The following is a 25,613-nucleotide window of genomic DNA, read 5'->3' on the forward strand; positions in this document are numbered from 1 at the left end:
TTTTTTTTCCATTTTCTTTCCAGCCGGTTCTCCGTCAGGTTTGTAGGGACTACAATGTCAGTAGTGCAGTTGGCAAATAGAGAAGATGGAACTCAGAACTTGGAGCTGTTCTAGTAATTGCAGACATAGACATCAGGAGCACAGTGACTTCACCATGGGCTCACAAAGTAGCCTCCCCAAGTTTCCAGGTAACCTGTGCAGCCAAGCATGAGGGCACAGATTGAGACTCTGGCCAGCTCTGGCCAGTGGAGGAGCCCTGAGGGCCTGGCACATATATGGGTCTGATGGAATTAATGAAGCTTCGGAATCACTCTCATTTTTGCATAGACCATTCGATTTATTTATTCTAGGTTCTTAGTCTGCCTCCTTCCATGAAAGATTTGTGATGTCTTGCCGTGACCCTATGGACTAAGATAATTCAATGTGTGCTTTAGTGTCTGCATTCCTTTTATGTAGGCCTGCATAGTAGGGATGCATAGAAAGAAGAAGAGCCAGGAAAAGACAAACAAAGCTTAAGGAGGGGTATAAAATACACAGGAGTAAACAGGTGAGCATGGCCATTATTTCTGAGATGGGACACCCAGGAATAAAAAATACATAGCCTACTACTCCTTGGAGGAAATGATGCATAAAATACATGTTATTAGAGGCCCAGGGGGATGCTTTTCCTTATTTGTTAATGTAGCTCTTGCTGAAAATATGCCAAAGGCTGTCAGCACTGTGAGGCAGAATTATAAGAAGCTTTTCCTCTAGAATCTTGTTGAATGGAAGGGAAACTCATTCCTGTCTTACCAAGAGCCAGTGCCCTAGTGAATATCTGCATTCGCTTTTCTATCTCTTTTATGCCTCTTCTTCCGTTTGACAGTGGAAAGCCTTGCTAAGATAGATACATTTCCTCCAACAACTTTGAACACTTTCAGTTTACCCCAGGATCATCTTTCTTGGTGAGGAGACATCATTCTCTTGATCTCCCAGTTAAGGTTATTTAGTGGGGGGGGGAAGCTTTCAACCAAACCCATCACAGTGTCAAGAAATGAACCTGAGTATTCCTGATCCTTCCTGTTCCTGGTCTGGAGCTGTAAATAACACAATGCCTGTCAGTGCCGGGAAGTAATCATAATCTCACTCAAACACATTGGAAAGATTTGGAGGTGTCTCCTCAGTCTTACTGATGTAGGAGAGAGATTGTGTGCATGAGAGAAAGACAGGGGCCTGGGGAAGCGAGCATCACTGAATGCCTGGAATTTAGAATTTGTTCACTGGGCTGACAGGTTGGAGCATGCTGTTCTCCGTCGGGCGGCACTTTGTATTTAATACTCTTTCATCATGTTTGCACTTCGTCTCCTCTTTTCATCTCTCAGGGTTTGTGCCCAAATATGGCTTTATTTCAGCCTTTATTTTCCACTTCGCTTCAGATTCTCAATCCTGTGGGTTGGGCAGAAAAGGCAGTTTGCCAAGTGTAGGGCAGGGTTTGTGTCTAAGAGATCCAATGAGCACCTTGCTTTTGCTGTGTGTGTGTGTGTGTGTGTGTGTGTGTGTGTGTGTGTCTTTATGCTGTGTGTGCCAGACGGATACAGAAGAAGACATCAGAGAGATCTTCTTGTAAGTCACTGGGAGCTTGTTTCTTCAATGATGACAGTAGTGATCCTGTCATATAGATGTCTTAATATTCTAATAAAATTGAGCTCTAATTACATTCACCTATTTGTCCCAGCATTGATCCAACAAATACTACTTTATCATAGCTGTTAAGCATACTGTATAAATATACTACACAGCTCTTGTATATCTGCATGTCCTAATGCACATTCTCATGAAGAAAGTGCCTTAGCCCCCCACAACATGGACAACCCTGATTAGTTACCCATAGCATTCATTTCGGGGCTGGTCAGCTTAGACTTGGTTCCCTTACCTTTAAGCCTCAGTTTTGTACTTGTAATAGCTCCTTTCCTGCTGTGGTTTTTTATCCTCCCTCTAATTATTTCTTCACATCTTTTTTGTCATCTAAAGTTTTTTTCTGGTCACCAAACTCTTGTCCACATGATCCTTTTGCTGTTTCTAGGGTCGGGGACTTCTCATTCTCCAGCCATGGGCTGGTAAATCTTCAAATGGGGCTTAGAACATACTTCTCCATGAATGAAATTTTGATTCTTGTATTCCAATGTTGAAAGTTACAGGGCTCCCTCCCAAAACCTTTTCACACACTTTAGCAGTCTCAGTGGCTGAGAAGAGAGCAAATGAAGAGCCCACAGGAAAATTAGCCGGAGACTGGGGCAGTATGGTGTGGCTGGAAAGAAAATATTGAAGGACTTAGCTTTAGTATAATAGGAAACTCACTCCCTTGCTTTGTAATTAAATTCCTATTCCTTCATTTGTTCTGAAATAAACTATTCTAATTTAAAATATTTTCCCAAGTGGGGATCCGTTTTCTCCTAAATACATAAAACAAAGGAATGCATTGCTATGGAGAAAGTAGAGTAGCTAGAGAATCAAAAGTTATGCTTCTGCAGGGGATTTAGCTCAGTGGTGCTGCTCCTGCCTTACAAGTGCAAGGTCCTGAGTTTGATCCCTGGTAAAGAAAAAAAAGTTATGATTCTGGTATATGGAGTACCTTCAGTGTTATTTTGATATCTCCTTTAGTAATGTATGTGTTGTCTTTGAACATATGATTGCATATATTCTTATAAGTAACTAATTGTTCAGGTCTAATTTCTGGATCCAAATTTTAAAGAAATGCACTGGATTAAGTATTTTTTTCCCTGACAGTCCCTTTATCACAAATGTGCTGCAAAGTGACCAGGTCTACTTATCTGTAGTTTTTCTGTTTTCTTTCTCTTACCAAAAACATAGCCCAGTCCTGTTAATTGTAGAGTCAGGGGTCAAAACCTCAATTTAAAAGGAATCAAACAACATTTGGCTAGCAGGTAAACAGAATACTTGAAAAGGATCCTTTTGGAAAAAGCCTATGAATACCGTAAGCAAAGGAAAAATACAATAAAAATACAGGGAAATGTTTGCATTACTCAGCTTTAAAAACCTTTCCCCCTTTCATCAGTGACTAATTTTAAGAGGTAAAGAGCATCTTTCTTGTTTCTGAAGATGTTTGAATTAAACACCCATTATGGTACGGTCCAGAAAATCTACCCATAGGAAGCGTCATTTTGGGTACCACAACCTGTAGCAATTGCTTCTAATTACTCATTCCATTTCTTGGAGTCAACTATTACATACTGAAATTAAATGCTCACATCCCTCCCTAGAACAGTGCATCGAAGCTCTTTTTCTCTAATTACTTAGGTCATCTTTTTTCGGCTAATTCTGAATTTTGCTGTGACTCATTTAAACTGACCTGGCTAAAGCTGAATTTGGCCCTTAGATTCAAGGTGGACTGTGTTTTTCCTACACATAATGACACCTGCCTAACATCGCTTACTCACTTCAAAGGATTTGGGAAAGATGATTGAAAATGATTTCTAGCATGGTATCACTTTTTCCCTTAGCTAAGCTGAATTTCTCTCCTTGGCCATCTTGTGACTTTTTTCTGCCCACCTCACAATTTCTTCTAGCCTGGAAAAACTCTGTAATTATTTTTTATCAGCACATTTTACACTTCCAGGTTGTTAATAAATATATTGAAGAAAATTAGCACCAGAGGATTAGCTATAATCAGATTCTAAGGCAGTAGCTATTAACTTTGTCTGAGGCTGAGGAATGACTGTTGATTTCTGCTCTTTATTTTCTATTTCTATTTCAGCTATAAAAATTCACAGTGAAATTTCATATTTTCCTTTATGTAGTCACCAATCTTCCACCTCAAAACATTAGTAACTAGAAACTTTTTTTTTTTTTTGAGACAGGATCTCACTATGTAGTTGAGACTGACTTGGAACTCACTATGTAGCCCAGGCTGGTCTTGAACTCACAGTGATCCTCCTGCCTCAACCTCCTGAGTGATCAAGTGTCACAGGTGTGTGCCACCATGCCTGGTGTCGCTAGAATCTTTTGCAAGCCCAAATTTACTTTGTGCACCCCTTTATCCTATAGTTATCTTTAACAAAGCTCTTTGTAGAAAATTCTCCAAGCTAAACAAACAATCCCAATCTCTCTAAAACAGGGATAAGTATGTTTTGATTGTAAAAACAAAACTTATTTCTTGCAGATGTCTTACCATGTCATGGTTAATGTCTCACATTTCCAGATCCCTCCCCAATTACAAGTTCAGGCCAAAAAGGGGTGCTTCATAACACATTTTCCAGGGAGTAGTTTATATTTACCCAAACCCTGACATAGAGGCAGAAAAGTGGATTAGTAGACTATACTTTTCCCAAAGATCCTTAGTGATAAACACAGCCTAGAGCTTCTAGAAAGTTGGATTTATTCTGCCTTTTAAAAAGTTTCTGAAGAAACATGTCCATATAATTTAAAATTTTAAATTTAGAGTTGGTCTGTATTTCTTTAATCTTTGTCACTTTTTATGTAAAGATATCCCAAACATGGGTACCCAGCTTTAAGAAAATAAATATTCAGGCTGGAAACAGTCTTGGCATGGCTTTTTGACAAGTAACATCTCTTTCTAGACCTCAGCATGAATTTGAATTGAAGCCAAAAGACATTTCTATTGAGAGATCAACACAGGGACAGATACCAGTGTGTGTCTTGCTGATCCTGGGCAATAGCAGGAGTGGGGAAATTAGTTTAGGTGAAATAAGAAACTTGACTTAGATCTAGCAAAACTCTCTCTGGATCATGCTTCTCTCTGGGTTCTGACTGACCTGGAGAATAGGAAACCCTGGTAGCTCTGATTCAAGGACATGTCTGAAGAACCTACCCCATTCTCTCCCTCATTTTCTCTAACCACAGAAGCCCCCCTGAAATCATATCCAGTTTTATTACAGAGCATTAATGAGTTGATGTGTTTCTATGGTCTCAGTCTACAGGTTCTGGTGTAGGCTGATAGCTCAATCCCCAGCAGAAAGGATGATGATGACAACCCATGCTGTGCCCTCACCCATACGCCCACCCATCCATCCACCTACCCATCCGTACATCTGTCTTTATTCCTCTTTAGTCCGCTCTACAAAAGTGCCGCATTTGTGCTCATGACTTTTTCTAAGGCAAGAGACAGAATTTTAAATTTTATTCTATGAAGGAAAAACAGAAAAGTTGGGAAATTGAGACATTTCTTCTATAAATCACTGTGGAAATAAAGAGTCCAGCATTGTCTTCTAGGTTGAGTCCCAGGGACCTATCATATGGATCTTGTGGGGTTTCCTTCTAATGCATTTGCTGTGACTATTCCATGCTAGTTGTATAACAGCAATGACCCCAAATTGGTGACAGGGTAAGGAGGCGTCAGAGAGAAATACTAAAAGTACTAATTTGCACAAGGTTCATTTCTGGAAAGTAGGTGGTGAGGCACTAGAACCTACTTTATTTCCTTTCATTTGTGTTCTACTTCCAACAAAATAATTTCTTGGGAGGTTTTTATCTAAGCCTTAACCATTTAACACTCCCATATGACTATCACGGCCATGTGCATGTTCATTTTTAATAATCAGATATGTTCTTAGGGACTTAGAGATTACATATCAGGGCTTAATATTGTTGCTGCTGTGGCTTCAAGATCCCTAATTAGACAGTCTGTCCTCTGCTTTCTCTTGTTCTCTTTCTGTTTCTGCCCCTCCCTCTATATATCTCTAAATATGAAGCCAAATGGACATCAATCCAATATATATAGATAATAAATACACCTAACTAATTCAAGTTAGGACTAATTCCTACAAACATCAGATCTCTTTTATGGTAGTCTTTTTTAGGTAAAGTTAGGAGTAACAAGTAGAAATGATTTCTGGCATGTTGTAAAATTAATAATAAAGTATTCAGTTTCCATGCTTTATGTATAGAATTTCTGATCTCTCTTTTGCTTATTTCTTGTACTTTTTCTTCACTAACACATTCTGAATGAACTGAGGGAAGTGTGCTCTTTTGTTGCTCCAGGGATCCTGAATACCATAGTGAGCACTGTTTTAAGAATTTTACATAGACTTACTGGTTGCAGCAATCGGCACACGTCATATCATTGTTAACATTTTAAAGATAAAAAAAAATATTATTATGGGTTCCTTAAAACTTTTAGATAAGAATTCATATAAAATGAGATTCAAGCCGAACCCGGTGTCATTTCAGAGTCTGCTCTTCCTCCCTGGTTACCGTTTCTCCATTGGCCTAATCGCAGCATTTCAGGTGTGTGCTGACAGTAGTGATGGAAACAGAGAGAAAGCAGAGGAGAAAAAGGAATAGTTCTTCCTGAAGCACTCTAGAGTTTTTCCCACAGTGGAGGATTTGTAGGTTTATACATCATGTGCCCTGGATTATTATCTACATTAGACTACCGATCAATTGTCATATGGATTTCTTTAATGTTTGTTAATATCCGTCATGAAGATATCCTATAGCACCTTATTTTCAGTGATGACATGTAGATTGTAAAGGGCAATATATATCTAGTTTTGATTCTTCTACTTGCTTGTTATAGGATACTTAACTCGAGCATTTGCATGTGGTTTTATATATTTACATTTAGAAAGTGTTTGCTTGATGATATTTCTCTCTCTGTGATAACAGCAGTATCTGTTATGTCATGTCTTTCTGAGCCATCGGTGACTCATTGTGTCTGCACTGTGTGAACTTTCTAAAACTGTTCAGGTAATCTTACCAGGGTTGCAATGCTACTTCTGCCTGTTCTCGATTTATTTATTTATTTTCTAAAATGCTGTCAGTCTTTTTCTCAAGAGGCAGATACAATATTGAATATGTGACAGGATAAGGATGGGGGAGGTACACTTAGTCTCTGCAAAGTTTCAGTTCATGAGGAAAGAGAATTGCTTTAATTAATGTGTCTCCTAGGAAATCTGCGATAGAGTGGGACAATCTCATCACAATCAGAACTGTCCCCTACCTAATTAGTAAAATACAAAAGCAGAATCGCTTAAGTCAACCCTGCTCATGCTTAGAATCAAATGTGCACCCCAAATTTCCATGCATTCTGACCTGACCTTTCTGTTCTTAATTTTTCTGGGGTCTAGGGGTGAAAATTACTTCAAAAGGAGTTGCCCTCCTCAAGATAATATGCAAGCAGATCTCAGGCCACATTAGTTAGCTGAGGAAATATGTGCTATTTTGAGCCTTATGTTTTCCCTATCATCAACCTAAATGCTTTTATGAAAACCCTTTTCTTATTTTAATCTTTAAGGCAAAAGCTAGGATCTCATAAGTTTAACAAGTACTGTATCACAGAAATTTCATGTAAGAAGACAACCTTTTTGTTCTTTACTTTGCTCTTTGACTTAATTCATTAAATGACTAATATTCATAATAAAAATTTGTTGTTTTGAGTAGAGCTTTAATGTTTTCTAAATGGCTATATATTGAACTATTTTGATGAGAAAGACAGATATCTCTCCTACGGAGTCCTGTGAAATTTTGAAGTGAATTGATTTCTTCCATGTCATAGAACCACTCAAAGTATTTAAAGTTGTAATTTTACATTTGTTCTTGTTTTTGAAACAAACAACAATGAACACTAAAATCCTATAGAAAAATGTTGTAATTTTATGCATAATTTACAGTGTACATACATTAAAACCCAATATAGATACATTGAGCAAAAAATAAGACAACAAATATGATAAAATTGAAACCACATCAAATATTTTTCAGCTCATAATGATAGAAAAGTAAAAATCTGTAACAGGAAGAAAATTGGAAAATGTACAAATATATGGAAATTAAACAACATATTTATTTTATAACCCATGTGTATGAGAATAAATTCAAAGAAATGAGACTGTCTTGCAATGAATAAAAATGGGAGCACAACATACTAAAACATGTGGTATGCAGCAAAAGCAAAGTCTGAGTGAAGTTTATAGTAACAAATATCTATAGTAAGGTAAAAAGAAAGATCTCAAGTAAACAACCTGATTTTATACTTCAAGTAAGTAGAAAAAGAGGAACACACTAAGTCCAAAGCTAGAAATGGAAGGACATAATAAATATTACATCTGTCATAAATTTAAAAAGAAATACAGTAGAAGAAATCATCACAACTATGGGTTGGGTTTTTGAAAAGCTAACCAAAACTGACAAACCCTTAACTAATTAACAAAATGAGACAAAAGACTTGAATAAATAAAATCAGAGTTGAAAGAAGTGATGTTACAACTGATGACACAGAAGTACCAAGGAAAATGATAGATTATTATGAACACTATGAAAAGTCACAGGCCAGCTGGGTGTGGTGGTGCACACCTGTAATCCCAGCACTCGGGAGGCTGAGGCAGGAGGATCTCTGTGAGTTCATATATACCCCAGCTTGGGCTATATATGAGTTCCAGGTCAATCTCAAGTACATAGTGAGACCCTGTCTGAAAAAAAAACCCCCCCCAAAAAAAAGAAGAAAAGAAAAGAAAAAAAGAAAAAGGAAAGTCACAGGTCAACAAAATGGATAATCTAGAAAAAAATCAATAAATGATAAGCACCAGAACACATCAAACTAAAAAGCTTCAATATAGCAGAGAAAATAATAAAACAAAAAGGCAACATATAGAATAGGAGAAAATATTTTCAAAGTATCTCTGACACATAACGTATTTTTATATATCTCCAAATATATAAAGAACTCAAATAACTCAGAAACAACAACAACAAAAAAACTAATTTGAAAAAATGGGAAGAACTGAATAGCTATTTCTCAAAAGAAGATATATAGATGGCCAAGAAGTATATGAAAATCAAAGTTCATCATCACTAATTGTCAGGGAAATTAAATAAAAGCACGTTGAAATATCACCTCACAATATTAGAATGGCTATGATCAAGAAAACAAGAGATAATAAGGGTTGGCCCAAAAAGGAAACTCTTGCACACACTTGGTAGAAATGTAAAATGGTGCAGCAGATACAGGAAACATTATGAAAGTTAATCAGCATGTTAAAAATAGAAGTACTCTATGATTCAGTAATCTCATCCTTGTGTATATGTCCACAGGAAGTGAAATCAGTTTCTGCAAGAGATATATGTGCTCCCATGTTCATTATGGCTTTATTCACAATGAGCAAGATGTGGAAACACTTAAGTGTCCACTGACTGATGAATGGATAAAGAAAATGTGGTATAACTGAAATAAGCAAGGCACAAACAGGCAGATACCGTTTCATCTCAGCAATGCAGTTGGTAACATTTAAGACAGTGGGACTCACAGCAGCAAACGGTAGAAGGCACTTGGCAAGGGTGAGTGAGAGGTTGGGAAAATAAGACGATGTTGGTCAAAGGGCACCATTTTCAATTATAAAACAAGTAGGTTCTGGGTATTCAAGGTACAGTGTGGTGACTGTAATTAATGATACTGTAAGGACTAATAAAATTTTGTTAAGAAAGTCGATCTTAAGTGTTCTAACTATACAAAAAAGTGGTAATTGTATGAGGTGTGAATGTGTTAATTCGATTGTGGTGATCACAATGTTTACATATATCAAATTCTCACATACTATACCATTTTCAATATAAACAAATATTTGTGTGTCAATCATACCTCAGTAACCCTGAAAAAATGACCCCCCCAAAAGAAATAAACTCCAATTCCTTAAATAATAAAATCCCATGTTGAATACATTTTATATTCTTTATTGAATAACTTTATTGAGCACCTAGTTTATCTCCAGTACAATTCTAAGTGATAGCAGTCTCATCGTGAAAGAAAAATAGTCTCTGTTCTCCAGATATTTTACATTCTAGCTGGAGTGGAGGAGTGCAATGAATAAACAAAAATTTCCTTTATCAGGTAGTGCTGACTACATATGTCAAAACAAAGCTAAATGAGAGGCAAAGGGAAAAATTTGAGGTTGTTATTTTATAAAGAATGACCAGGAATACTTGAAAAAGATGTTTGTTAAACATATTTAGAACTTCCTTGTTTATATACTTGGTTAACCAGTTAAAGGCACACAAGTTTAGCAATTCTTTCACTCTACCAGAAAATGGCTGACCTCTCCATTTTTACCAAAGAATCAATTACTTCCCTCACCTTGGTGTCCTTCTACCTTTTCATTGCTGAGGTCATCTTCCTATAATTGAAACCTATCAACTTCCAGGAGTCTATTCCCCATCTATACACAATCTCCATGTTTCAAATGATTCTGATACTATTACAACTCAAGAGTTTGAGCCCAGAATTGATCAAAGTTCACATAAAACATTATTTGTCATTGAATCAGAGTCAAATCTCCTGTTAAATTTCTACCTCTTTTGGAGTTCCCTATTCCTTGTAATTTTTATTTTTCTGTAAATGTCTAAGTTAATCACTAAACTATCATCAAAACTGGTAATTCTTGGGCCAGGGATTTAGCTCAGTGGTTCAGTGGCCTGAGTTCAATCCCCGGTACCAAAAAAAAAAAAAAAAAAAAACAACCCAACAACAACAAAAAACTGATAATTCTTTTCTTTTCAATAACATCAGAAAGTCTTCTTATCTCACACAGATCAGTGGTTCTCTGGGTCTGATGTCTTCCTGTCTTCCCGTGTCTTCCCTGGATCTTCACCAGGAAGTTCGCAGTGCCTCCTTCCATACTTCTCTGGCTCCCACTGGTGTCTTCTGTTTTGGTTTATTTCTTCTTTAGTGAAACACAGCTTCCAAGAGCACATAAGAGTCTATTAATACATTTGTACAATCTGAAAATAACTTTCTGCTCTACTTCTCTCAATTGGTAATTTGGCTGACTCCGAATTCCAGAAATACATTTTCCATAGGACATTGAAAGAATTTCTTCATTGCTTTCCAGCTTCCAAGGTTGCTACTAAGAAATCCACTTCATATTCCTGTCCCTTCAAATGTGGTCTTTCTTCCCACCTCCCTCTGGAGATTTCTAAGAGTCTTTATCTTTCTGGGTGTGTGTCTCACAATAATTTCAGAAGTGTATGGATTGGTAAAGGTATGATTTAATTTAATTGAATGGACTTTTCATGGTATTTCTCAATTTGGAAATGAATACCATGAACTTTTACTATTATATTTCCCCTCTTTATTTCCTACTCTTTCTTTCCAAAATTTCTAATGTTCAGAGTTTGGACACTGCATCAATCTTCAAATTTTATGTCCTTTTATATTGGCCACTTCTGTCTGTATATTTTACTTTCTGGGAGATTTTCTAAGCTTAGTCTTCATGCCTTCTACTGATACGCTTTCTAATTTCCTGTCATCATAATTTAATGTCTGAAGCATCTGTCTTATTTACTGAATACTTTATAGCTTACTGCTTTTATTTGATAGATTAATGAATCCTCTTATCTTGCTGGCAATATTTTCAAAGTATCTTTTCCTTTTCTCTCAGTTTTCATTATGTCTTTATGCCAAATCCTCTTCCGATGTGTTTGGTTTTGATTCCTTTCATATTTCTTCTCTGTGTTCGCTCCCCTCTGACATCAAGTAATCCTGTGTGTCTGTTCATATATCAAGTCCAAGCACAGAAAAGTGTGAGACTGCTGCTCATGTGTGTTATTCTAAGTGTTAGCCTCTGCCTTTGCGGGGAAGTTCATCAGTCCTTTGTAGAAGAATTTTCTAGTCCTTTGTCTGCACAATGTTTCTCTACCAGTAACTGAGGAGCCGACTTGGGAAGGAATGGGGAACCTCATTGAGAAGTGTAGGCTTCCAGCTCAGAGGGAGCACCAATGAATTGTGTCTCTAATGTCCTCTTTTTGTTTTCTCTGTTCTCATACTGAAATTCCTCTTATATATTTTACCCCCTGACATGATCAACTCTGTCACTAATAGCTCATATATATATTTTCTCTCTTTTTTGGCATCAGAATGATTTTATCTTTCTATGCAATTCTTTGTTTTGTCAAACTTTTCCTGCCAGAAAATCTTTCTGATTTTCATGTTATTTTTTCCTGCCTTCTTTTCTTTTCAATGCCATCCATTCTTATCTTGTAAATTAACATAATTTATTTGAGGTCACCTTGAGGCTGTTCTACAGTTTTTAGTTTGTTTGCTTTTTAAAAATTTTTACTTATTGTAGCATTGGGGATTGAACCCAGGGCCATCACTCTGAGCTACAGCCCCAGCCCTTTTTTAAAATTTTGAGACAGGGTCTCACTACATCACTGGATTGCCCAGGCTGGACTTGTATTTGAGATCTTCCCACCTCAGTCTCCCAGAGTGCTGTGATTACAGTCATGTTCCTGGCTTGTTTGTTTCTTTACTAACTTGTTCCTTTATATTAATTCTGTCTTCCTTTTTCATGTTTGTTTCTCAAATTACCTGTTTAGACTTTAGCTAGAATAACTACAAAGTTTGCTTTGTCCTGAAGTTTGGCAAGGCTATGGAATAGCAGTTTTAGATGTATCAGGGAAGTGGTGTTAAGGTTTGAGAACACCAAAAAAAGGATGCTTTACTTTTCAGATAATATCTTTTTATTTTTGAAAGATCTGGTGATGACTTAATACCTAGAGTCAAATATTCTACTTGTCAGAATAGGAGTAAGAAGATTCAGTGTTGTGACTTCTGACTTTCACTTGATTTTCCTGTCTTCCGACTTTGTATACTGTTCCCATCTGTTGCTAGGTTTGAAATGGAGAAGCTCTCTGAGGTCTTGCAAGATAGCTCTATGTCTGTTTATCTCATCATTTTATGTTTTTACTTTTATTGGTAAAATGAGTGGAATGTCTTCTTGCTATCTTGCTTTCTTATTATCATGACTCTAATTATTATTGATTTTCAATTAATTATTTTGGATTTTCTGGGCATATAATCATACACAGTAAATCTTCATCAGCAGGGAATACATCCTAAGATCACTGGTGGATACCTGACACTATCGCTAATGGCAAAGCCTATAATTTAATGCTTTTTCTATCTTAACTGACCACCTACACACTGTGGCTATAACTTTTGCAGTGTGGGATGAGATAGCAAAATTACCATGAATGTCTCTTTCCTCCTACAAAGTTTCACAAGTAGAGGATTCATTCTTACCATAGGTCTTAGTAACCTCTGTATACATTTCTTTTTCTTTGCTTTTAAGTCAAGGACTTTTACCTCTTCACTTAAAGGACATATATCATGGTTTCTCTTAGTCATATCCAAATTACCAGCATCATGACTGTTGATTTTGAGGCCTTTATTCAGTAACATAAGGGTTCCTTAAATACATTCTTGTAATAATGCAACAATCAGTCTCAAAGGTGATCAATGAGGGTAAAATACACAACATGGAAACAATGGACAAAGGGGTGATTCACACCTGGCCAGGACAGAGCTGGAAGGTTGGTGATTTCAACATGATTCTCAGAATAGCAAGCAATTTAGAACTTATATATTATTTCTGGAATCTTCCATTTAATATTTTCTGAATTCAGTGGGCCACAGGTAACTGAAATTGTACAAAGTGTATGAGGGAATACTGTACTTTGTAAATAGTATTTCTGTTATTGATGCTTATGCATAATTTTTTCTGTTTCACTACATTAATTTTTAATTTGCAAAGTAGTAATTGCTAACAGTGTGGATATTTTTTCTTATTTTTGATTTTAATATTACATTACTAGTTTTTCACTCATAAGCTTCGTGTTGGTTTTGGATACATTTTATCACCTAGTTAGTTACATGATGTTCATTATAATTTCTTGAAATAACACTTTTGGTAAAAATATTATTGATGAAGTTATAAAATCAAGAGGAAATAAAGTAGCTTAAGTTGAATTTTAGAGTTTTTCACGGGACTCCAGTGAGAGATGTAGGAAAGGAGAGAAAAAGAAACTCTTATACTGAGAGACTGCTTGTGTGTGTGTCAGCGGGAAGGTACACAACTGCACAGATAGGCAGACTTGTTGCTTCATCTACGGAATTCAAATTCCCCTGATCTCCTGGGGCTGACAAGCATAACTTGAAAATTAGGGCACAGTGTTTTGATCAGCTACAGAATAAATAAGGAACTGAAAGCATTTGAAGGAAATATGGCTACAGGCTTGTGTTTGATCAACAATCTTTACATTTTGGGGCAAATTAAAGGCACCTGCATAAAATTCTTTTCTGCTATTTTTAAGTTTTTTTCTTCAAGAATAGCAATATTTTAAAAAATTAGATTATTAAGCCCTTGTTCATGTGTAGTTTAACCTCTGATCATCCAGATAGTCATTTTGTTTCAAGAGGATTTCTAGAGTTTCCTTCCTAGACAGCCTCAAATTTTAAGGTACCAAGTGGTACTATGCTGGTCCTGCAGTAGGCTCTGTTCAGCACCACTTTCATGTTGTTATTTCTAGGCAGAGATATTAGATCCCGAGAGGTTGATCAAAGATACTTCCCTTCCACTTTCTTTAGACTTTCTTGTTTTCTTCCTTGGTTTTTCTGTAATAGTTTCCCTTGGTTTTCTTTCTTACATTATATCCATGAAATATTCTGTGACTGCCCTTTATGGTCTACATCATGCTTATGTCATGCTAGAAAGGAGAAGCCAGTCATGACATTAAAATAAGACATGCAAAGGTATTATAGAGAGCGGTGTCTGAGCACATATAAAATTGTCTCTATTTGATTTAATCAAACAATCGTATTTACATTCTGGGGCATGCTGGAATGGTCTATAATTTAGTCTTTTCAGCTTGGGGAAAGAGGGAAGAAATAAAAACCAAATCAACTTCCCTTCTAGATTAAGTCCCATGGCCTTCAGAAGGACTTGGACTAGACCGAGGACACATTGTCTTCCGTGACCTTGACAGCCCTCCTTGGATCATTACTTGCCAGACTCAGTCTTAACACATACTACTTCTATCAGTGATCTGTTGGTGATTCAGTGTAAACAGAAACCAAGGACAGGGTAGCACCTGTGTGCAGTTTTTGTGCCTCTCTTTAGATTTCCTAGCGTGCCATTTGCTGAATGGGCTCAAGGTAGGGGAAGACACCAGGACTGATTGGAAGGCCAGGTTACTACCACACAGGTTTTCCTTAGAGAAGCAGCAGGTGCAGAGATGGCACATGTTAGTCACTTGTTCATCCAGGCTCTGCTTCCCTGCTGTCCTACCCTGAAAAGTGAAAGCCAGAAGCTAGCTCTGCATGTCATTGGATTTTCTCCCCTTTCCACTTTCCTCAGGGGTACAAAATGCTGATGCAGTAGAGATCTCGAAATAAGTGATTTATAACTAAAATGGCCCTCTGCAGTGAAAGGTCTATGAGAGATGGGAGAATTTATTTGCTGAGTTACTATGCAAATTTCACAATTAAATCTTAACTCAGCTCCTGAGGGAACGTAGAGGATTACTGAAGGCAAGGGGCTTTGACGCGATGTTTAAAAAGGAGAGAGCAAAGAAGTAGCAGCAAACTGCCTTGTTTCTCAGCTCTGCTCCTCCACGCCAGTCTCTCAGTGGGAATCACTGTGTGGAGAGAATCAGGGAGAACAGGGAAGAGGGAATCAGGAGAAATGCAAAGAAACTCACTTTCTTATTTTTAAAACTGAATTAATGAATTTAAAAAAATATGCATCTCTCCAGTGTGCCATCCAGGGGGAAATACATTTGGAGACACAGACACTCATCTGTTCCTTTATTCCTTCCCTCTGTGCCTCTTCCCTCCTCCCTCCTCCTGCATTTTACCCAGCCTGTGGCAGGTACGTTGAACCTTCCTGCATCTCCCCCTTCTCCCATCCTCAGCCCGCCTGACAACTCCCTCCTGCCTTCTCAGCTAGACTCCTGTTTGACAGGCAGTCTCTTGGGTCTCTGCTGAAAAGGCCAAAGCTCCCAGTGCAGCTAAAATCTTTGCCTTTAAAGCTTCTCCCTTCTCTGGGCTGCATGCAAATAGAGGCGTTTTAGGACTGTCCGCTCTCCTAGGTTTCCTAGAGATTTTCTCAGCCTCAGAAAACCATCCTCCGTGGAAGGCTTCGGAAGGACACACCTTCCTCAGACTGTGGGCCACAGATGACCGCTTGGCTTTCCCAGAGCCCAGCTCTCAAGGTCCTTCACGTACCTCCCTCTTCTATCTTATGTAGAAGGAAAGGTCCTTATTTCCTTTTTCTACATATGGCTGACCATGTGGAGTTCCAGCTTGTCCATGCTAGTGGGTAGAAACACTCTAGCTCCTTAGTGTTGTTTCTTTAAAACAGAAGCATAATTCCTCTCTTAGCAAAGAGTGAGTGTGACAACCAGTCCCTGACACAGCCCAGCCATTGAACAGCTCCCAGTCTAACATAGGACAAGTTCTTTATATCTTAGAAAATTAGGGAAATGAAGTTAAAAATCCCCACCACTTGTGTTAGTCAGCTTTCTGTGACTATAATAAAATACCTGAGATATATCAACTCAAAGGGAGCGAAGTTTATTTTGGCTCAACGTTCAGAGGTTTTGGGCCATGGTCTTGGCTCTGTTGCCTTCAGGCCTGTGATAAGGCAAACTGTTATATGGAAAACATGTTGTGGAGGAAGCCACTCAATGCATGGTGGCTGCGAAGCAAAAAGAGAGGAAGGGGCTGGGATACTCCTTTTAAAGGCATTCTCAGGGGGCTTAACTTCCTCTAGGTCCACCTCCTAAAGCTTCCACCATCTCCCCACAGGGCATCAGGGTGGTGGCCAAGTCCTTAACACTAGGGCCTATGGAGGACAAGCCATAGCAACTCCCACGCACCCAGTGTAGTTTCTGTCTTTCAGCCACTTTCTTGGCAGAAATCCACTCCAACGAGGTCAGTTAGAAGTTGCTGAATGTTGTGTGGCTTTTCTATGTCCCTGACTGGCTTGTACCAAAAAATGTTAAAAGCAGACAGGAAAGGCCTTAAAAGTAGTAGAAAGTTACAACTATCTTTCCCCTTAATTAATTGCTGGTAGGATAGAGAGCGGAAACTTCCAGTTTTCTTTAACTTTGAATTTTTCTGATTTGGTTGCATTTTGTTGCATGTGCCTCAAGGCACTCTTATGTGCTATGCTCTCCCAAGTTTATTTCAATGGGGAAAATATATAATTTTCCTTGGAGAACAGAGTACGTAGCAAGTCTTGCTAAAGTTTATGAAGATTGATATTGATATTTTATTGGTATTAACCTTATATTGAGGAGTATTGTCAATTGAGATACTGTTTATGATAACAGCGACAGGTTACCATCACACATTTTCTTCATCCCAGGGAATGAAGAGTGACTATCCCTTTTTCCAGCATAGTTTTCATATGAAAAAGCAATGTGTAATTGTGCCCTACCACCTTATAACTAGAGATCTCTTTCTGTGTTATTGCTAAAAGAAGTTGTATGTTTTTAAATTAAATTTTAGCACATTTATAGGTGCTTTTTTGTTGCCATATCTTCTAAGTGACTTATTCTTTCATTCTTTTCATAAATATCCTATTTGATGCTTCTCATAGGCCTTCAAGGCAAGTGTGATAAGCAATCTAGAAGTGGATTATTTGGAACTCCTATGTGGCAGAGTATATTTGTTACAACATTATCTCTTGCCTGTACTACAAGATGGTTTAAAAAAATGAGGTTTGTTCTAGTCCTTTCTGAGAAATGAGTACAAATGGTAGTAAAGCAGCACAAATAGTGTGAATTACAGAATCTCTTATAGGAAGTGATCTTAGATCGTGTTTATTCTTGGATTCTATATGATGTGTCAATATCCTCACCACAACACCTATGGTAGTTGGTCAACCCTCCTTGTGACTTTGTATGTGTCACACAGATACCAACCCTTTATTTCACTTATTTAACAAATATTTATTGAGCAGACAGTAGATGCCAGGCATTGCCCCAGGAACTAGGGATAAAGTAGTGAATAAAACTGACAAAAAAATCCCTTGTCTTTAGAGGATTTATGTTCCAATGGAGTAAAAGAGTAAACAAAACAAGAAATGTATGAAGGAATGTAGAAATTATAATGCTGTTGCAAAAAATAAGGCAGAGAAGGGAATTGCTAGTACTGGAGGAGGGAGTTCATGCTTAAATTAAGTGCTGAAGCGTTGTGTGTGCAAGGACTTAGGATGAATGGGAGAAAGAGCCAGCCAGCTAGGGGCTTGGATAAGTTCCATTTTAGGCAGAGAGAGCCAGAGCAAAGCCTCTGAGGAAAGAAAGAATCTGGCACAGATGAGGGATGGCAGGTGCTTGAGCAGTAAACTTGGGATACTGTGATCCAGAGACAAGTGGTGCCCAAAGATGTTGGGAGGAGCCTCAGGTAGAAGCAGGGGCCATTGAGTTTCTTTGGACCTCTGGCTGTCACTGTGAGTAGAGAGGAAACCCCTGGAGAGGTTGAAGAGGTGCCTTGATCTGACATGGTTTTAAATGAGCATTTTGGCTCCTGATCTTAAAACAGACCTGGGTAACATGTTTATAGTGGCACAGTTTGTAATAACTAAAACTTGGAAACAGACCATTTGCCCATCAGTTGGAGACTGGATAAAGAAGATGTGGATTTTGTATAAAATGGAATACTATTCAACCATAAAGAATGAGAAATGAGAGTCATTCATAGGAAAATGGATGCATAATGAGGTGATACTCTTAAGTGAAATAAATAAGTCACATGTGTAAATACTGAATAGTTTCTCTGGTATGAAAAAATATAATTGTAAATAAGATCCTATTGGTATAATTGACAATGTGAAATAGGAAGAGGAGGGCTAAAGATATAGGGGAAGTGGAAAGGATAGGGGAAAGGAAATAAGGAAAAAGAAAACAATATGAGAAAATGAAAAAATGGAAATAAAGTTTTTGCAAGTAGGGAAGGGAGGAGGGGGTGAAGGGAGGGCAGGGGTAAGGGGAACAAATGAGAACCAAGACCTGTCATGTAAACGTACAAGATCCCAATGATGAATGTAACTGTACTGTATACCTAAAATGTACCAATAAACTCAATGAGGGAAAAATAGACCTGGGTGATACATGTGGGTCAGGAACAGGTGGAGGAAGGAGACAAGTTTAGAGGCCATGGCAGTAATCTATTCATTTGGGAATATTGAGGACATTGGCAGGTAGAGACGTTCTAAGGATGTGGGGTAAGGTAACAAGAGGAGTCCAGGAGAACTGCTGGGTTTTTAGGCTAAACAAGTGAAAGGATGGCATCACTAATTAACCTAGATGTCAAGGACTGTGGGTGAAACATTATAGGAAAATGATCAGAAATTTAGTTCTGAGCATGTTAGAAGTACTATCCCCAACTCATGATATTTTAGATATTTAAAGAAAGTGAGCATGCCTCAGTAATAATCAAGTAGTAAGTTCTGCTATGATAAGCATGTGTCTTTTAAAACTTCTTATGTCATGCAAAATTGCACAATAAAAACCACAGAGCTTATGGAAAAAATAACATTTGAAACCTTTTTCATTGATATGTCAAAAATAGAAGCAGTTAACCATGTGCTACATGTTTACAGAACACAAGAATATAATAAAAATAGCATTTTATCCTAAAAAATAAAGTTTACATGGGGCAGTAAGGCTTCAGAAGGACAGCACCACTTAAGTAAGTTATTGTAAAGGGGGTGGGAGGATGATTATCTGTGGCAAGTTGTAGCATCAGATATGCATAGATGCAGTTCATTGTTCCTGGTTCAGCATTGATACTGCACATCATGGTGTAAGACACCTTTTGCAGCCTTACAACCCGGGGCATCTTCTTCTGCCTTTGAGATGAAAGTCCTTCAAGGCATGCATTTATAACAGATACTTGTTTCATCAAAATTGGAAATTGGATGTGGTGTATATCCTTCTTCTTTAATTAAGTCCTGCATCACCGCTGGAAATTTTTTTATGGATTTAAAATTGTAGCAGTGTTTTGAAACCACCAAACCAGCTATCACTAGCTTCAAAAGAAGCCACTGCTGGATGTAGCAAGATCCCAAGTCTTTGAACAGATAGACAGTGTTTTCTTTTTTTGCATGCACTGTTTGGCATTTTGAACCCAGGCACATAGAAAGTTTGGGATGTTGAATGAATTTCTTTTTGTTTTGCTTTGTTTTAATAATAAAGTTCACAAATGTAGAAGATCTACAAAGTACAACGTTATGGAATAAAATGTCCATGAGGCAGAGTAGCTGGTAGACATTTGAGGCATATGCATGTGTGTTCCTCTGTCACTTAATTCAGCTGGAGGCAGTTCACTGTTCTCAGAGACAAAACAGCATCAGAAAATGCAAAATTCACATTTACTCTCAAACCTCAAATTGTTCCCCTGTATATGAATTGCTGTGGAACAAAACATGATTTCAGAACAAGTGTTATGGAAGACTTAACTATACTAATGGTAACATTGGAAACAATTTAAATACTAGAAATCTAAATTGTGTAGATAGCAAATTAGTGAGTATTTTGCATCCGTAGTATAAGTGTGATGTAGAACAGGGGCATTTGATCTCAAGGTCAAAGTAGCCTATTTGGGTCAGTTTGTGGGAATGAAAGTTAGTGAGAAATCTGTATCAGATATTGTGTAGTAGAAAACTTTTAATAATTTCTAATCTCTGACCTAACATGGTTGGAAAGAGAGACCTGGGCACTTGAGAAGCCTCCCCTTGCAGTGAGCTCTCCCATGGCCTCCCAGCTCAGCAGGGTTGAGGAGAACGGCTCGCTTAGTAATTGCTTGCCCTGTGCAGAGCTTTACCTTGACCCTAACTGGGCACATTACTGTGGGCCCAGAGGCCCAGCACCTAAATGAAATGTAGCTCAACTTACAAGGAGCCAGGGTCTCAGCAACACAGAATCACATATAAAAATGAAAACTTGGTCCCATATGTCTTTAAACCCATGACGGTTACTGCTGATATGATACTGCAGGGAAAAATGACTTAGATTTTTGTTGGGTAGATGGATTTTGGGGATCTCTCTGTGCAATTTTCTTTAACATAGTGGGGTTTTTGTCACTGTAATGAAAACTGCCTTCAGTTGAGAGGAAAAAAGAGAGGAAAGGAGAGAGAAACAATAGCAGCCTAGAAACAGGATTTTCCAAATAAATTAAACACATTTGAAACAGAAGATTTATATTAAAAACTGTGATAAAACCTTATCCTTGAATGTGTGAAGATCCAGGCGCTTAAAATTAATGTAAATAGAAGTATTATTGCCTCAGGCATTAATTGAGATCTTTGAGTATATGAGAAGACATAAAATAAGGAATAACAAAAGAAAGGGTCACATTTAATAAAGAGTGTTTGCAGATTCTTGAGAAAATTTGTACAGCTTTGAACACTAGCACCTTTCACTCTTAGTTCTTCATAGCTATTGCATAAAAAGAAGCAAACAGGGAAGAATAAGCAGAGTTGATTTTGCATTTGCTTCACTAACACAAACAAGTACGAATGTTTCAGTTTGTGTGAATTCTGCAGTTTAGTCTACACTCAGGGACAACAACCTGGATGTCTGATACCTATTTTTAGCCAATCATAGATGTGACCTTCAATGAGTCTGCTGCCTATAAATATAAAAACTACTCATTTCTCAGTTTATTGGTAAGATTTATTAATGTATATGAAAATATTTTGGAAGCAATAATATATTGATCCAAGATTCAGGATTATTAATATGAGAACAGAGGAGAGGAAAAGTGGTCAAGAAAAGTGGAAAGACTAGTTTATCCAGCTCCCATGGGAAATGTGTGTTTTGCTAGTGGGGAAACTGGGGCAGCTGGGTATGTGTAAAACAGAGAGAGACAGTGTGCACATGTTCAAGAGTTTGTGAATGCAAGGGGGACGGCCCTTTATTAGGCAACAGATATGCTGAGTTTCAGGTTTACATTACCAGGAGACATGGAAAAGTTGAAACTCAGCCTAACTAGGGCTGCCAATGGCCTCTAATGAAAATTTCCATTTGGAGAGACTAGATGTTGACTTGGCCCGACACCAAACAAGCAGCCTGCTGCAGAATTTTACACCAATTGTATTTCTCCTAATTAAACCCTGTCTGACCTCAGCATTAAGAAACAATTTGTTTCAGGATATAACCAGCACACATAAGCAATTACATTCTGTTTGCCCCATTAGCATTATTTGGCTCCTTTGCTATCCAGGGCTGCTACTGCAGAGAATGCTGCCCAGGAGCCAGAGCTATAAAAAGCCTGGAGTGTTCAGAGGCTTTTCCACCCCCCACACTAAGAACTAAGAATATCGTCAGATTTTAGCCAAGCCAAAGATTCTGGGAACAGTGCGCTCCTGTATTTATTATGAAGGAGTCTCTCTCTCTCTCTCTCTCTCTCTCTCTCTCTCTCTCTCTCTATATATATATATATATATATATATACATGAATATTTCTTATGAGTTAAATAAAACTCTACTTATAAAAAACCCAAGGAAGCTATAATAATCTAGGTTTATTATAATCCAAGCTTATTTGATATGCTGTGTTTCATGTTCCTATTCAGCTCAGCTGTAACTCTTACTTTCTAGCTGTCAAATTTGGTGAGTTTTAGATGTTAAAGTGAAAAAGTTAGGTCCTGCAGATTTGAGTCTGGGGTGGAGGAAGCAAATGCTCTTTTACAAGAGAAGCATCATATCTATAATAGAGAGACTAATTAGAGAAGGACCTTCAAAGCTGAAAACTTTCTACTCAGAAAGATCATTTCGGTGATTGGAGGTCTTATTCGTGGGAGCAGAGACTGATTTGGTCCTTTCAACTCTGCCCCTTTTACACCTCCTGGATCTCAAGCACAACCTCATCCTGTTGGAGTCTCTGTTTCTTACTTTAAAAAAATGAGACACTGGGTATCTGATGTATTTCTTGTATAACGTTAGTGTAGAGATTAGTTGAATCATAGGTTGTATGTATTTCTGTTTGGTCCTTGAATATCTCAGAGCACCAAATAGTTCTTAAAACATTCTTCATTCCAACTTCAATCTGAATCCTTGAGTTTTTATTTCTATTCCTTGGTCATTCTTGATTTGTGAACTAAAATGGGAAAGATAGGAAGAAGATAGAGGGAAATGAGGGAAGAATTCCGGATAATCTCTTAGAGTATGCCACAGGTGAGTGTTTGTTGTTAGTTATAACTAATATTTACCTTCAAATAAAATTTATCATTCATTTTGCTATTTTAGCTTTTCTACCTGTGAAATGGGAATAGAGCCATCTCATTGATTTTTTCCCCCACAGAGATATCATGGAAATAAGCAAGTTTTTCCCATAAAGAGCTTTGAGAGTCAATGCAGGTGCTACTAAATGGAGTGTGGTGTCACTTCTGTGTTCTCTGGTGAGGTGTGTCAGTCTTCAGAGCAGAGTTTCTTTGTGAATCAAGAGCACCTTCTATTGGTAGCTAGGTCTCATAAGCCCTAAAAATAAAGGTGCATCTCAGCATTGACGCAAACTGATAGAGAAGTGAGTATACAGAATCCATGTTTATTGACCTTAATAAAGCAGAAGGGTGGATATTCAGTCATTCCTCCTACTGAAGATGAAGTCCATGGTCACAGTGCTGCAGCATTGCAGGGTTCTTGGCTAAGTTCATACAAATGCATGGCACTGCAGCGGTGCATGAACAGGCACATATATGGGCAAAATGCATGTTCACAAATGCACATGTGTATAACAGACTGAGTTTTATTTTGAGGCATACAGTTTGGAATGTAGCACTTCTATCTATCTATCTATCTATATCTATCACAACGTTTTATGTTCCTGTTTTGTCAGTTTATATCTTCTTGGTGTTTGTTGCCTTTCCTGGTTTTCATGTATCATTTCTCTCTAGCCAGTGTTACTCAGATTGGAGACTGTTTTAGATCCTGATATCCAATTTTCATACAATCTCTAAAATATACAAGGAAGCTCTGGTGTAGGTTTTATCCCCATGGCTCCTACCTGACTCCCACTCCTGGAAGAAAGGCCTGGGAACATCAGTCTAGTCGCCAAAGAGGACTGAAGGGTAATGACACAGCACTTAATACGAGTTTGGATTAGTTATGACTGCTTCTGACCAGCGACGCTCATAAACGGAAGTAAGGGTTCTAGTCCCTTATCCAATTTTCATACAATCTCTAAAATATACAAGGAAGCTCTGGTGTAGGTTTTATCCCCATGAGTCCTACCTGACTCCTACTCCTGGAAAAGGCCTGGGAACATCAGCCTAGTCGCCAAAGAGGACTGAAGGGTAATGACATAGCACTTAATACTAGTTCGGATTAGTTATGACTGCTTCTGACCAGCGACGCTCATAAATGGAAGTAAGGGTTCTAGTCCTACAGCTCTACCTCCCAAGTCTGGGACATAGAAACAGAGAAGCTGGACACCAGTGGGAGACGGTCTTCGGGATTCTCGAGGCTGATACTTCTCTGCTCTTTCTCATTTCTCTGACCTCTCCTGAGTGTCACATTGTGTCCTTCTTATCACAGCCTATCTTTTCATTTCCTTATCCATTTCTAAGTGTTAATATAGGTGATCCATGTCACACTTTGCAAATTTTCTTGGTATCAGAAACTATCCTCTTTTAAAATAATGATAATCGTAATAATAATAATAATAATAGTTAATATTTATTCAGTTTCAGCATGACCTTATTTTAGTCTTCTAACACTCTTTTCTCCATGATATAGAAGAGCTGATGCATAAACAGTAACTTGTGTTAATCTACATAATTTGATAAAGCAAAAATTTGAACCCAATTCTGATATCACGACCTTCTATTAATGTTATGCTGCACTTCTCCTTAAGAGGGTTATGAATTACTGGTTATTTAAGCTATTTACAACATTTCTTTGTGTTTGGGGTTATCAAAAAAATCTTCAGCAGTCTAGATTTGGAAATTCAGGCTTCAGAGATCTATAGGGAGTTTTTTTTCTTCCTGCATGTTTGTCACAAACCCTTCTCTGATTTTTTTTTTTTTGCCCTTGCCCTTGACCTACCCCTATTTCCAGAATCTTCACTCACACATTTATCTTTGACAGTATCAATCATTGTCCCCTCCGCTACTGGAAATTTTAAAATCTGATGTAAGTGAAATGAGTCTCCTCTTCCTAAGAAAGACCTCCTCCAGCACCCATAGGATTTATAAAATTCATGAAGATGAAATCTTAATTTGGAGCCTGATGAGAGAGGCTCACTCAAGTCTGGTATGTTTCTGAGGTGAAGGGATTCTGTTGTAATTCTACCAATGTCCAAAGAAAAATAATATTCTATATTTTATCTATGCTACTGCAGACTTACCCCAGATCTATCCTAATAGGGAGTCTGATAATGACAAGGATAGGTTATAGAGTTCTATTTACCAAACACTGCCCAGTGTTAAATCTGCATTTGCCCTTATACCTGCTCAGAGAGTTATCTTACTTCCAATAAGCTGTGTGAATGGTTGACCTCATTTGCACCAAGGAAGGATAAAAAAACATCTAATCACAAGGACATTTTATTTTACTGTGAAAACTTTCTTAATGAACAATGCTACTGTAATATTAAAATCTTGCATTTTTACTATGGTGTAACTTCATCTGTGGAGTTTTCCCTGTTTTAGAGTTTAAGGACTTACTATTCTCAAGGCATACTGCATCTTGTACTTTAAAATTCTCCTTTTGGACTTAGCCTTTCTGGTAAACTCTAGGTCGATATGTTAAGCTCAGTGTGAAAGGTATGTGTGGTCTGTGGAAACCAGGATGCAGAGAGCTTGTTGAAAGCAGTAACA

Source organism: Fukomys damarensis, unplaced genomic scaffold, assembly GCF_012274545.1.
Source record: "Fukomys damarensis isolate Sample0158 unplaced genomic scaffold, DMR_v1.0_HiC HiC_scaffold_14, whole genome shotgun sequence".
Lineage (NCBI taxonomy): Eukaryota > Metazoa > Chordata > Mammalia > Rodentia > Bathyergidae > Fukomys > Fukomys damarensis.